Source organism: Lissotriton vulgaris, chromosome 2_1, assembly GCF_964263255.1.
Source record: "Lissotriton vulgaris chromosome 2_1, aLisVul1.2, whole genome shotgun sequence".
NCBI lineage: Eukaryota > Metazoa > Chordata > Amphibia > Caudata > Salamandridae > Lissotriton > Lissotriton vulgaris.
In genome coordinates this window covers 1,846,413,540-1,846,426,356 of record NC_141687.1, presented here as the reverse complement: position 1 = coordinate 1,846,426,356, position 12,817 = coordinate 1,846,413,540, and the positions used below count along the sequence as shown (strand labels likewise).

Below are 12,817 nucleotides of genomic sequence, written 5' to 3'. Positions count from 1 at the left end.
AACGATATTTTTGCAACGATATTTATGTCAGCTATATTTTTGTAATCGATATTTTAACACCCTACCTAGGATTAGTACGTAGCACCACAGAATCTGAAGTAAATTGCAAGAAAGGAGATTTTGAAGTGAATGCTTGAATGTCACTGACCTTTCCAGCTGACGTCAATGCCAAGAGTAAAGAGACCTTCCATGAAAGGAATTTGAGATCAATGTTATGAATGGGTTCAAAGAGGGAGACGCATGAGTTGAGCAAGCGCCACATTCAAATGCCAAGATGGAGGTGGACGTCGAATCGGAGGAAACATACGGAATAGTCCTTTAAAAAATTGCTGAATTACCCTTGAAGAAAAAAGAGAATTTGATCCATCCTGACGGAATCTGGAAATGGCTGCCAGAAATACTTTTAAAGTTGAATGCGATAAACCTGATCTAGCCAGATGAAGGAAGAAAGGCAAGATCTGTTCTGGTCTAGAATGGATGGGATGCAGATCAGCAGAGCGACACCAGGCACAAAAACGCCTCCATTTGAGCTTGTAGGTTTTAATCGTGGCTGGCGCTCTAGCATTGGCCAGAACTTCTTGACAATCTAAAGGGATGTCTAAGTGGGCGAACTCATTGTGTTGAGGAGACAAGCTGACAATTTCAAGGAAGCTGGGTCTAGATGGCACACTTGGCCCGCTTGAGTGGTCAGGAGATTCAGTATTTGTAGCAGTTGGATTGGACTGCACTCCGAGAGGAGGAGAAGTTCGGTGAACCAATACTGTCGGGCCACCTTGGAGCGATCAGGATTAGACGACATGGTTGTCTATTTATCTTCCTGATGATCTTGGCGATTAAAGGAATTGGTGGAAAGGCGTATGCAAATATCCGAAACCAGTTCATCGAAAGGGCATCCCCGCATGAGTTCTTGTGGGGAATCCAGCTTGCAAAGCGTGGGCATTTCCGGTTCTGATTCGTCGCAAACAAATCCAGGTGGGGGTGACCCCACTCTCGGAATACTCGATCCAGGGTTGGCTGATGGATCTCCCATTCGTGATTGGATACAGCAGACCTGCTGATGGAGTCCGCTAGCACATTGGAAACCCCTGGAACATGGATCGCTGAAAGATTGATGTTGTGATCCAGAGCCCAATTCCAAATCTCTTGTGATTGGCAAGATAACCGGGCCGACCTTGTGCCTCCCTGTTTGTTCAGGTAATGCATGCTGGTCATATTGTCTGCTGGAATTAGAACCGTGGAACCCTCGATGATTTTTTTAAAGGACTTCAGAGCAAGAAAGATTGCTTGTAGCTCTAGGAGGTTTATGTGCCACTTTTTCTGTTGTACGTTCCATTTTCCATTGATTGTCATTCCCTGGAGGTGTGCGCCCCAGCCCTCCAGAGAAGCATCCGTGATAACGATGAATCTGGGCACCTCTATCAGGAATGCACATCCCACTTGCAGGTTGCACGTTTGCATCCACCATTGAATGGAGTTGCTCATCCGAGGAGTTATGTTGATTATGTCCTCGAATGATCCTACCACCTGCACCCACTGAAGACTGAGCTCTTCCTGCAAGGGCCTCATCTTTAGACGACAGTTGGGGATGAGAGAGGGATACAGGACGAGATCATCCCTAGGAAAGACTTGATCTTGCGTACAGAAACACACTCTTTTTTCAGCAATATGGAAGCCATCCTGTGGATCTTTATCTGTCTTTCTTTTGAAACAAAAACTCGGGCGAGTTGTGTGTCCAGTGTTGCTCCCAAGAAAGACTTCCTTTGGGATGGAGTCAGATGAGACTTTTCGAAATTTACTGAGAAACCCAGGCTCTGGAAAAGTGACAGGCACCCTTGAAGGTGAGCTACTGCTGTGACTAGAGAACTGGCCTTGATAAGACAGTCGTCCAAATATGGGTAAATTTGAATTCGTTCCAATCGAAGATGAGCTGCTACCGGAGCTAATATCTTTGTGAAAACTCTGGGGGCTGAACGCAGTCCAAAAGGGAGAACTTTGAACGGAAAGTCCCTGCCAGCCACTCTGAACCTTAAAAACTTCCTGTGTCTGGGAAGAATGGGTACATGGAAGTATGCGTCCTGAAGGTCGAGTGTTGCCATGTGATCTCCTTCTGAGAGAAATTGGAGGATTTCTTGAAGTGTTAACATCCGGAAGGACAATTTTTTGAGGTATTGGTTGAGGGCATGCAGGTCGAGGATGGGGCGCCATTCCCCTGACTTCTTGCGAATTAGGAAAAATCTCGAATAAAATCCTTTCCCTCTTTGCAATCGAGGTACTTTTTTCGATTGCTCCTTTTCTAATCATGGAATATATTTGGGAGAACAGCTCTTTGAGATGAGCTGGTGGGGGACCCTTGAGGGAAGAATTTGGAGGGGCTTGACAAATTCTAGAATGTGGCCCCTGGATACAACATCCAGGATCCATCTGTCTGTAGTAATCTTGGACCAATTTGATAAGTAGTGGGATATTCTTCCTCCAATTTGTAAATTTGGCTTGGGTAGAGGTGGTGGCAGGTTGTACGTCTCACTTGCTCTTGTTGGTGACTCTTCCTCGATAAAAGGATTTCCTTCTTGTCTGGGAATAATTGTTTCCTTTCTGACCGTACGTCTGTTGTCTGTACAATTGGTATCTTTGGTAACCTTGCGTGTTGTTATATGAATGCTGCTGCGAGTAACCTCCTCTGTTTGAGAAATTGCCTCTTCCTTTTGCACCACAAAACTAAGACTTACGGAATTGCAGAGTTCCCAGCGATCGTGCTGTTTCCGTGCCCTTCTTTATGGCTTGTAAAGCCTCATCCACGTGATGCCCGAAAAGGAACTCTCCATCATAGGCCATTTCCATGATCTTAGACTGGACCTCCCAGCGAAAGGATGTAGATTTTAGCCATCCTTGCCTTCTCAGACCAGCTGCACACGCCAGCTGTCTGAAACCTGTAGCAGTCACGTCCACTGCAGCATCAATTATTTCAGCCGATGCACATTCACCTTTGTGCAATATATTTTTGGATTCAGACTTCTCAGTCTCCGAAAGCTTCTCAATGTAAGGCGCTAGGTCTGACCACATCTGCCGGTCATACCTCTCAAGTATAGCTAGGGCGTTCGAGGCACGGACAGTAGTTGCCGCTATAGTCGAGACCTTCTTGCCTATTGAATCGAGACCTCTTCCCTCCCTATCCAGGGGAGCAGTGACTTGCAAAGAAGGATATCTGGCCCTCCTCTGAGCCACCTGGGCAACAACTGAATCTGTTTTAGCTTGACCAATAAGGCATGCCGGTGAAGTGAGAGGCGCCTTATATTTCTTATCTACTCGAGGTAGAACTGCCGGCAGAGAGTTTTGCGTAGCCATTATCTTCAAACCCTCCTTCCAGATAAAGTCAATTATTGGGATGGTCTTCACTTGTCTTTGTGGTAGATCTTTAAAATCATATAGGAAGCAATCCTCCTGTATAGCCTCCATGGTGATAAGAAACCTTTTTGTTGCCATGTCCATAATTTGATGAAAAGTCGCAATGTCTACCGGCGGAGAGTCTGCCGCAGGTGGACCAGCTGGAGAAGGAGTTTGCACTTGATACTCGTCCCACTCCGACAGTACTGACTTGTCGTCTACCTCGCCTTCTTCTCTTTCCTCATCAGAAGTAACATCATTCTGGGTGTGATGAGATGGTACTGGCGAGGGAGGTATTGTAGGTTGTGTCTCCGAAGTTGGCATCGGAGAAGATTGTCTTGGTGGTCTTAATGGTGCCGTAGATGTTTGTGGCATAGCCGTTGAGAGGCGTGAATCACCTGATTCTGAAGGTGGGAATCGGCGATAATAATCACTCAACATACACTGAAGGTTATGTAGTAGTTCCAATGGCATCTGTGCGGAAGGCACCGACACAGGAGCCCGACCAGAAGGCTCAAGGAATTGTTCCTCTTCTTCGTGTTCTTCATCCTGGTATTTTATAAGCAGCTCAGATCGGCTTCTGGCTGCACGAAAACTTTCATCCTCGTAGGATTCCTCCTCTTCCCCCTCATAGTCTAACAACTGCTCTGGCAATTTTAATGGAGATAGAGCTGTTAGGGATGATTACGTCTTTCTAGCAATGAAGCGGTGGTAGACGATGAAGGAAAAGGAATTTTAGACAGCTTGGCTGACAACACTTGCAGTTCTGTACAAGCTGACTGTGGAGGCGTCAACGGTGCCACCGTCGTCGGTGTCGTGGGCGGAGAAAAAACAGTATCCGTCTGTGGAACAGCAACGTTCGTCGACGGTGTGGCTGTCGACGATATCATCTTCACCGAAGATGACGTCGTCGACGGGAGTGTCTTCTTCGTCGACGATGATGTCGTCGACGGGAGTATTTTCTTCGTCGACAGTAACGTCGTCGACGGGAGTGATTTCTTCGTCGACAATGTCGTCGACGGCAGGGTAATCCTCGTCGACAAAGATGACCTCGACGGGAGGGTGATCTTCGTTGACGATGAGCTCGCCGACTATGACAGTAATCGACGCCTGTGTCGACGACGAAGTACTCGTCGACGGTACCTTTAGAATCTCCGTCGACGATCGATGGCACTATCTTAGTCGACGAGATGGGACGAATTGATACATGAACCAGCGTCAACGGTGAGGAGGCTGAAAACATCACCATAGCTGGTCTTGGTGAGGAGAATGTCACCGTAGATGTTGAAGAAGCGCTGACGTGAAGAGATGTCGACGGTGGAGCGGTCGTCAACGCTGAAGTGGACAAAGTCTTACTCTGAGGTAAAATTTTATGAGAAGCTGTCTTGGAAGATGAAGATTTTCCCGTTTTCCTTGGGGGCGTACCAGGACCAGATTTAACAGGTGGAGAAGCCTTTTTTGAAGTAGAAGGCACGCCAGAATCCTGAGAGGATTGGGTTTTCTTCAACACCTTTGGCCTAGGCGAAGCCTTCTCAACCTCAGCCTTCCTCTTTCTAGAGGACACAGTAGACCCCGGGGCTATACTCCCTACCTCAGAAACGGGGTTATCCTGGTCCTTGATCTTTTGGAGCCACAGGAGAAGGTGACCCTCTCTGTCCCTGAGGGTTTTCTGAGGAAAGGTTCTGCAGATTTTACACTCCTTTACCTCATGATCTGGATATAAACAATATATGCACTTCTTGTGAGGATCCTCCTTAAACAGCCTCAGCTTCCCACAAGAATCACAAGCCCTAAAGAGGGATCTTGAAGTAGACATTTTTAGAAGGTAAAAACCCAACCAAAGTAAGAAGAAACTGAGCAGAGCTCAGGGAGACTCCCTTCACACGACGTGCGGTAGAAAATCTGAGAGCCCGAGCCTCTGAGGAGAACATTCTGGTGGGTGCTGTCACCTGATTGGCTGCAGTTTGGTCTATACAAAATGACTAGGATAGTCATGAGTGTGTAAGTTTTGTACACTGTGCTTAGGGCTACTTTACTTCCTGGTTTATTATTACCACGGTTTTGGTTTTTCTATAGGCTTATTATTGCCTTTTTATGTACCGTGGGACTCCCACCCCGACGATGGGGAATGATTCAGGCATGTGAATCTATGAAAGACACCCCATTACTGGAGAACCGGTGTACTTCAGATGACAAGCCAAACCTCTCTATGAAAGAACTCCAAGAGCCACCATTTTGCATGCCTACAAGAGACAATTCGCATTGGTTCCCTGGAAAGCGGTTGGTAAAATAAAACAATCACTTAACTTATTTATACCTGTGCTATGTTTTTAAAAATATATTTTTTAAAGTTTTTCCCCCCTCGCTCCCACTCCTTTGATTATGTGTCCTACAGTGCCACATAAGCCACATTGCCTGTATCTGACATTTCACTGTCCCTGAAGGTTCAGCACCAACAAATGGGCCGACGGTCCACCACCAGCTGGTAACACTTGGTCACTTTATAGCACTGACATATAGGGTAGAAGTCCCACTTCTGTCCAGGCCTGCTGACGCCCAAGAATGCACTGTTATCTAGGTACTGTTGTGGAACGGTCAAGCACTAACACATTAGACATCCACAGTGGGTTGTATACACGCCACTTTCTGCCCACTATCAACTAAGGGGCAGTAGAGACACAGACTTAACATTCAGTGCTATCTGCCTTCGACCGCAACATGTCCCGCTTTAACAGAAGCCACACACCCCACTATTGACTTGGCAAGACCGCCAACTGTCAGCAGTGCTGAAAGTTTGCACTGCTGGTAGGCCACAACCCAGCAGAGACATATGGGCCCTACAATTCATTGTTTGGCCAGACAGCCAAAGGCATGGCGATGTAAGGGCCAGACATGTCACTGCTGTCAGACCACCATCAGCAAACCAGTGTGAATACACGGGTTCGAATCTCCTGTGCTTCTGCCCAGGGAGGTCCAAAGCAGACACACTGGGGTGGGACTGCTGCAGTCTGATCCACCAGGCAAAACCCAGAATCTATCCTTGGCAGTGCTTAATTTGTAAAACAATAAGTCCAGGGCCCAAAGTCCTGCGGTTGGCGCTACCAATATTGGAGGTACTGAATTCCAAGTCTTGATTCCGCCTCTTGCTTCTTTTATTCACCATCAGACACTCCCTGCCCCATTATCTCTCTCTTGCTGGTTCTTTCTCATCTCTGCTTTCTCCCGTTGTCACGGTTTTTTCTGCCTTTCTCTTTCTTTCATCCCTTGTGTTGTGTTTTTTCTCTCCTGCTCTGGATGAAATTATAATGAGAAAACAAAGAGGGCCGGGCCCCAAAAATTAGTAGTGGTAGCCCCCGAAAGCCCCAATTAAGCACTACTATGGCCCAGGGTTCCAAACTGGTCAAAGCCCATCATTGATAAATGATAAAAACGTCTGCCCCACAGCCAGAGGACGGTCCAGCTCCGTAGCTATCACAGTGGAGACCGTGGCAACTTAATCGTCTTCGCTTGGAAAGGCGATCCCTCTCCCTCCGAACAGGCGCTCCGGTTTCCAGGCGCATGAAAAGGGAAGACGGGGCGATTTCATTAGGATGTGTGCGAACTCATCCGCGGCCGCCGGGGCTCGGTTTCAGCGAGGCCAGGCGCCCGGCTCGCCTTACGGAGCACTGCCAGTACCAATTTAACATTTAATTATGGAGCGGAGTTGGATCACAATGGAGCGACAGCGAGCGCGCGCCCGTACGCCTCGTGCCATCCTACCTGCAGAAAGGGAATCTGCCTACCTGCGCCTGATGGGCCGTCTCCATTGCCTTGACCTTCGCAGCCGCGTTAACTGTAAAGTGATTAATGGAGTCTGAATGGGGGCTCGGGTTACGAGGCAGGACAACCCGACACCCCACTGCCTTGTAATTAACAGCTAAAGCCTCAGATGTGTCGGTTGCTGCTCCAGTAATTACCTGTTTGCGTGTTTTGGGAGTGGGGTTGGGATGGGGAAGGTTACTGTTTCATGTGGGACCAGTGCCTCCTCTGTCGAGATGCGAGTACCTATGCGGAGCGTGGGGTTCACCAGGAGGCTACACGTCACTGTAGCCATCAGGACAGATCTAAAGGCCCATCCATCCTTGCACGTGCCTGGTACACACCTCACATTTAACAGTTTTATATATAGCACCGAGAAGTATGGGAGCTCTTTACACAGTAACTTAACAGTGATGAGATGGTCGTACAGTTAAAAGCCCAAAGGGTAAAAAATTGAAAGCAATCACATAGAACTGACAGCGCGTGTCTGGTGGCACCGGTGTGGCCTGCCTTACTGATGTCTTTTGCAATCCCTCATACACACCTGTAAGCTGCACTGATCTTTCAAAGAATTCTCTCCATGGATGGAGGGGATCTGGTGGCTGCTGATATATGGTTGGTGGATAAAGACTAGGATTGCATGAAATGAATGGCTGGGAAAGGAGCAAGAAGAAGGTTAGGAGGGTCTAAAGGAGTACTGAAGCTTAAAGATAAGGGGGACTTGGTATGAAGGATCTGGAGACCGCTGGAAATTGGAGACGAGGTGCTGAGGAAATCGGACTGATGAGAACTGGTCGAGCTACATACAGTGATTACAATCTGGACATTGGTTTACAGAATATCAGTCACTTATTAAAAATATATAATTGTATTAACTGTATTTATAAGGGGTTCAGTTAGATACAGTTTTTTCTTTTTGTGTGTCAAAAATGTCACAATTTGTATGGATATAAATGTTATAAGTCTTTCTGATCTTTTGAAGGTTTGTTGATCTTGTTCATAGATAAACTCAAACGTAGTTTTTTTCAACACTTTAAATAAAGTCTAGGTGTTGGGACCGAGACCAACTTTGTGCCAATCGAAAGACCGAGAAGCTAATTATATTTAGGGGGTTATGGTTGCGCCCCTCCCTCATGGTCCTTGGCAGGCTCCCCTCATGTGAATTGGTATATGTAAATGCCATCAATGGAGGCATTTGTCATAAGAGCTGATAGCAGAGCTGATCCATAGGTGAAGAGTTGAGGAGGTAAATGAGCGGAGGGGGATAGTGTAGTTTAATGGCCGACGGCAGATTGTTATCGACCTGATTAAATGTGAGCTGAAGGTTCATCGTTAAGAAATGTGGTGATATGACGGTCACAAATTCAACTTCCGGGAAGGTAGACTTAACCTTCTATGCTTACGAGGTTGGTAAATACCATACTTTGGTTCCATATCTATACTACTATAATAAAGTAGTAACTTTCAGGCTTTGAGGCGGGTAAACTCGCGAACCACAGTGCCAATCTACACACCCGATACACTGTTGAAATCGGCAGGGTGTGTAGATGGTTATAGGCTATATACATAAAAAAAATAAACCTTATTTAAAAAATTTATATTTTTTAAAAAGTAGTCCGTCCTAAGTAGCGCCGGTCGCGACGTGCGTGGTCACGTCAGGAGCGGCGTCAGAGCGGCGGTGGACTTGGCGCGGGGAAGAGCGGTGACGTCAGGAACAGCAGACAGCGGCGGTACCAGCAGCGGAGAGGCGGACATGGCGTGGGGGAGGAGCGGCGGTGGACAGGCGGTGAGGAACAGAGCGGCGAGGACCGGACCGACGGCTGAGGTAAGGCTCGAGGACAATGTAGGGGCAGGCGGGTGTCAGTCCAGGCGGGGGACGGGGCAGGCGAGGCAACGGTGAGGAGCAGAGCAATGTCGGGGCAGGTGGGGGTCAGGGCAGGCGGGGGTCGGGGCAGGCGAGGCAACGGTGAGGAGCAGAGCTGTAGGGGCAGGCGGGTGTCGGGCCAGGCGGGGGACGGGGCAGGCGAGCCAACGGTGAGGAGCAGAGCAATGTCGGGGCAGGCGGGGGTAGGGGGAAGCCTGAAAGCTCCCGGACAAGGTCGGGGCGGGCTGCTAGTATTAGATAAAACAGTAACACGTGATACCAAGACCTTTACATGTTTTTTTTAGCCCCCGAATTATTTGTTTTCTAGGCAAAATTGAAGTACTCTTTCAGAATTACTACAAACAAACTGATGAACATGCAGCAGAGTCTAGCTGTGGAATCATTCAAGGCAAGTCAACAATTCTGAATTTTACTTCAAGTTGTTGTAAAAATAAGTTTTGGTTCTACTCACAAATACCCTTACCATAACTATCCTTCTTTCTCACTGAAAAAAGGTGTAGCACATCAAGCAGGTTGGTGCTGTTTTACTGTCACCAAGATATGCCCTAACGTTTATGTCAAAGTGACTCTGCAATTAAATGATGAGCGATAACCAGTTTGGTAGGTAATATGTTAATATTGGTTTTAAAAATACAGAAAGTGAGGGGAGGAGCCAAGCCAGCGACCGAGATGGCCGCATAGACGCTCGGCTCCGTGAGCCCTTTCACCCCGCACATACATCCTGGCATCTATACTGAGCCGTAACGGCACACTTAAGTAGGCGAAGAAGAACTACCACTTACCGTCTGCTCCTGAGGCTTCTACGTGCGGCTGACCCGGAGATATGTCCCCGACTCTTCTGAGGCCCTCGCGGTGCAGGGACCGGGGTGTCGATTGAGAGGAGCAGCCGGCCGCGACAACAGCGGCCACTGGTGGTGGTGAGGAGTCGGCCGGAGGGCACCAGTGAATTGACGGGCCGATGGCGACGGTGATGACCCAATCCACTTGACTGAGTGCCTCGTGGGGCTGCTTGGCAAAGCGGGGTTGAGGGGGGTGCACGGTATCTGGCCCCCCTCCCTAGTTCTGTCTCCGGGCATAATCAAGGACTACCCCCGGAATCGGCGGGCGGCTCCCGGGGGGCGGCAGAGATTTTGTTTAGCCCTTTGGTGACTCTTCCCCGGGGAGCCTGCCTTGCATTTTTGAGTCCCGGTTGGTACTCCTGTAGCGCCCTGGTTTGGGGCCCGGTCCCTGAGGTGAGGTGAAGAAGGACGCGGCCGGATCGGCTAAGATGGCGGACGGTGCCCTCCACTGCGGACCACATCCAGGTCGAACAGCAGCCGTGCGGATGAGATCAGGGGACTGGCGGCGCGAGAAGGAGCCCACGTCCAAGGATGTACTGGCTGCACTAACGAATATGCACGAAACCCTGATCTATAATGCCCGGGACTTGGGAAGAAGGATGGCCGCCATTGTTGTCCCGCCGTTCCACACGGGCACAGTTCGACCTCAACGGAGTGCCGATGTGCCCGTTTCTGTGTCCATACGGAGGGCTCCAGCTACACCTGGGTTCCTGGAACCGCTGAAAGACCCGGCTCCTGTTACCGCCATGGATAGCTTGGTGGTGCGTGCAAGTGTCTCCTCGGGGCACATGTCTACTTGGAGGCTGGGGACACAACGCCGATCTATTTTTTGGATTGCCCCGGTGATGTCTCAGCGCTTGCCGAGTTGTGTGACTCTCCCTCCTTGGATGGTGAGACTGTGTTCGGCCTTGGGGATGTTCTCGGGGTCAATGTCGACGACAACGGATTTTCGCCATACACGTATGGATGGATTTGGGTTGCTGAAGTCCTATGAAGCGGTAACTCGGCCTTGCCCGCCCGAATCACTTGGACCCTCCACGCCGCTCTGTGTACCGATTGATAAGTGGACGTATGCTGGTTCCATTGATACACAAGGCCAGGGATGATACCGACCAGAGTCTAGTGGACTTATTGTTGGCTGACGGTGCTTGGGGGACATTCGACCGGGATTATAACGCTGTGTGGTCGGTGATTGATGTTCTCCTTGGATATTCTGCTCTTGCTTTTGGGATGTCTCCTGGGCGCATGGGTGAGGGGTGGGGCTGGGCAGCAAGATCGAGGGCCCTCCTCCACTTCTTTTCTTCTCTTTTTCTCTCTCATCTTCTCTACATTTCGGGTGTCCATTAGGGCGACAGGCACGCTGCTGGGGGTGGGGGGGATAGGGGGGAGGCCGTGGCCTTCTGCAGGGGTGCAGGGTGGGGGGTAGGGAGGATGGCGTTTGTTCAATTGTCCGTTATTTGTTTCTATGGCCCTTTAGTCTTTCTCCTTCTTTAGTGTCATCGATCGTCATGTCTCCTACAATATGTTTCGTATTGAGGGGTGGGGTTGAGCTTTCTACGTAACGGGTTTGTGCCTACATTTCTCCTGATTGCATACCTTCCCCCCAATGCTTCATTTGTACTTGTACTGTTTGCGGATATCCTGGTTCATGCTCAGTATTGTGGGACCGTGTATGACTGTATGGCACTTACTTTTAGTTTTTCCTTTATTATAAAAATTAGCCTTTATAATCCTGCTTTCAGACCTGTACGCCTCATTACAAGTCGTGTCCTGGACATTTGTAAGACCCCGGATTTCGAACTGCTATAACTTTCCATATTGCTCTGTTGTACTTTTGCTCTGACTAGCGGCCGGCCGGGGTGGTTGTAGGCCCATACTTGTAATTGCTTGAAGTATTAATAAAGGTTCTCCAAAAAAAAAAAAAAAATACAGAAAGTAAGATGAGCAGAAAAAAATAAACACTCTGATGAAGGTCAAGTGAGAAGATCCCATGTGTCTACAGGGCCTAATACATGTATTGACTCTCCTAAGGAATCAACACTCTCCTCACCACCTCACTCCCGTCACTCCATGAGGTACCGATACATGGGGTCCCGTTGAGCTATACTGAGGCACAATGGCCGATTACATGACGGGCCAATTGATGTACATCTTCTTTTGAAAAATTAAAAGCGCTAACATATCTGACTAAGGAAACCTGCCTACACTCTGGATGTACTCCGAATCTCCTGATCTGATAGGGTTTATCATTACTCTGGGAGGACATTTGGGCTAGCAAACTGTACGATACTGATCGGGAACTTTCTTCACGTACAATTGATGTTGGAAGATCCAATCTGTGGTCCTAGGACATATTTCCTCAAACTCACGAATTTGAATGAGAGGATCTGAAGTGACTTAGAATTTTCTGGTGTATATTCACCTCTTATCTGCTAAAAATTGATAAAGATCTCTAATATATGAATCATTGTGGCCTACCAAGACCAGTGACTCCTTGTAATCAAATCCCAAGATACTATATTTGAGCCCTAACGAAGTTCCACCGGAACGAAACGCGTTGGCTGTTGCCGAGGCTTTTTAAAAAAAGAATTTGAACAATAACGTTTTTTCGAAGACCTTTGGAGACCGGTTAAACTGTATTCTTTTGTGCACCGTCCATTTTGGATGCAAATTGTGCTATGATAAAAATACCCTGCTTAAGGTAGCGAGGCTGATCCTTGAGCTTCCATTCTAAGCAATCACTCCCTCCCCCTCTTCATGAGAGTCCTGAAAACACACTCTGTCCTGAAATAGGGCCATAGCAGTAGATGAACACTCAACTGACCAGAATCACCACATCCCAGAGATAACAGATAGGTATCGAAACTGGAGCATTTGTACTGTACAGTCTGCCTTGTCACATATTTATTACTTA

At 48.3% G+C, this 12,817-nt stretch overlaps 1 protein-coding gene across 2 annotated transcripts in view; it reads right to left on the bottom strand.

The window, feature by feature from the left end:
* MAP2K5 (mitogen-activated protein kinase kinase 5) overlaps nt 1–12,817 on the bottom strand; it is a 1,222,966-nt gene that overhangs the window by 715,419 nt on the left and 494,730 nt on the right. The window lies entirely within an intron of this gene.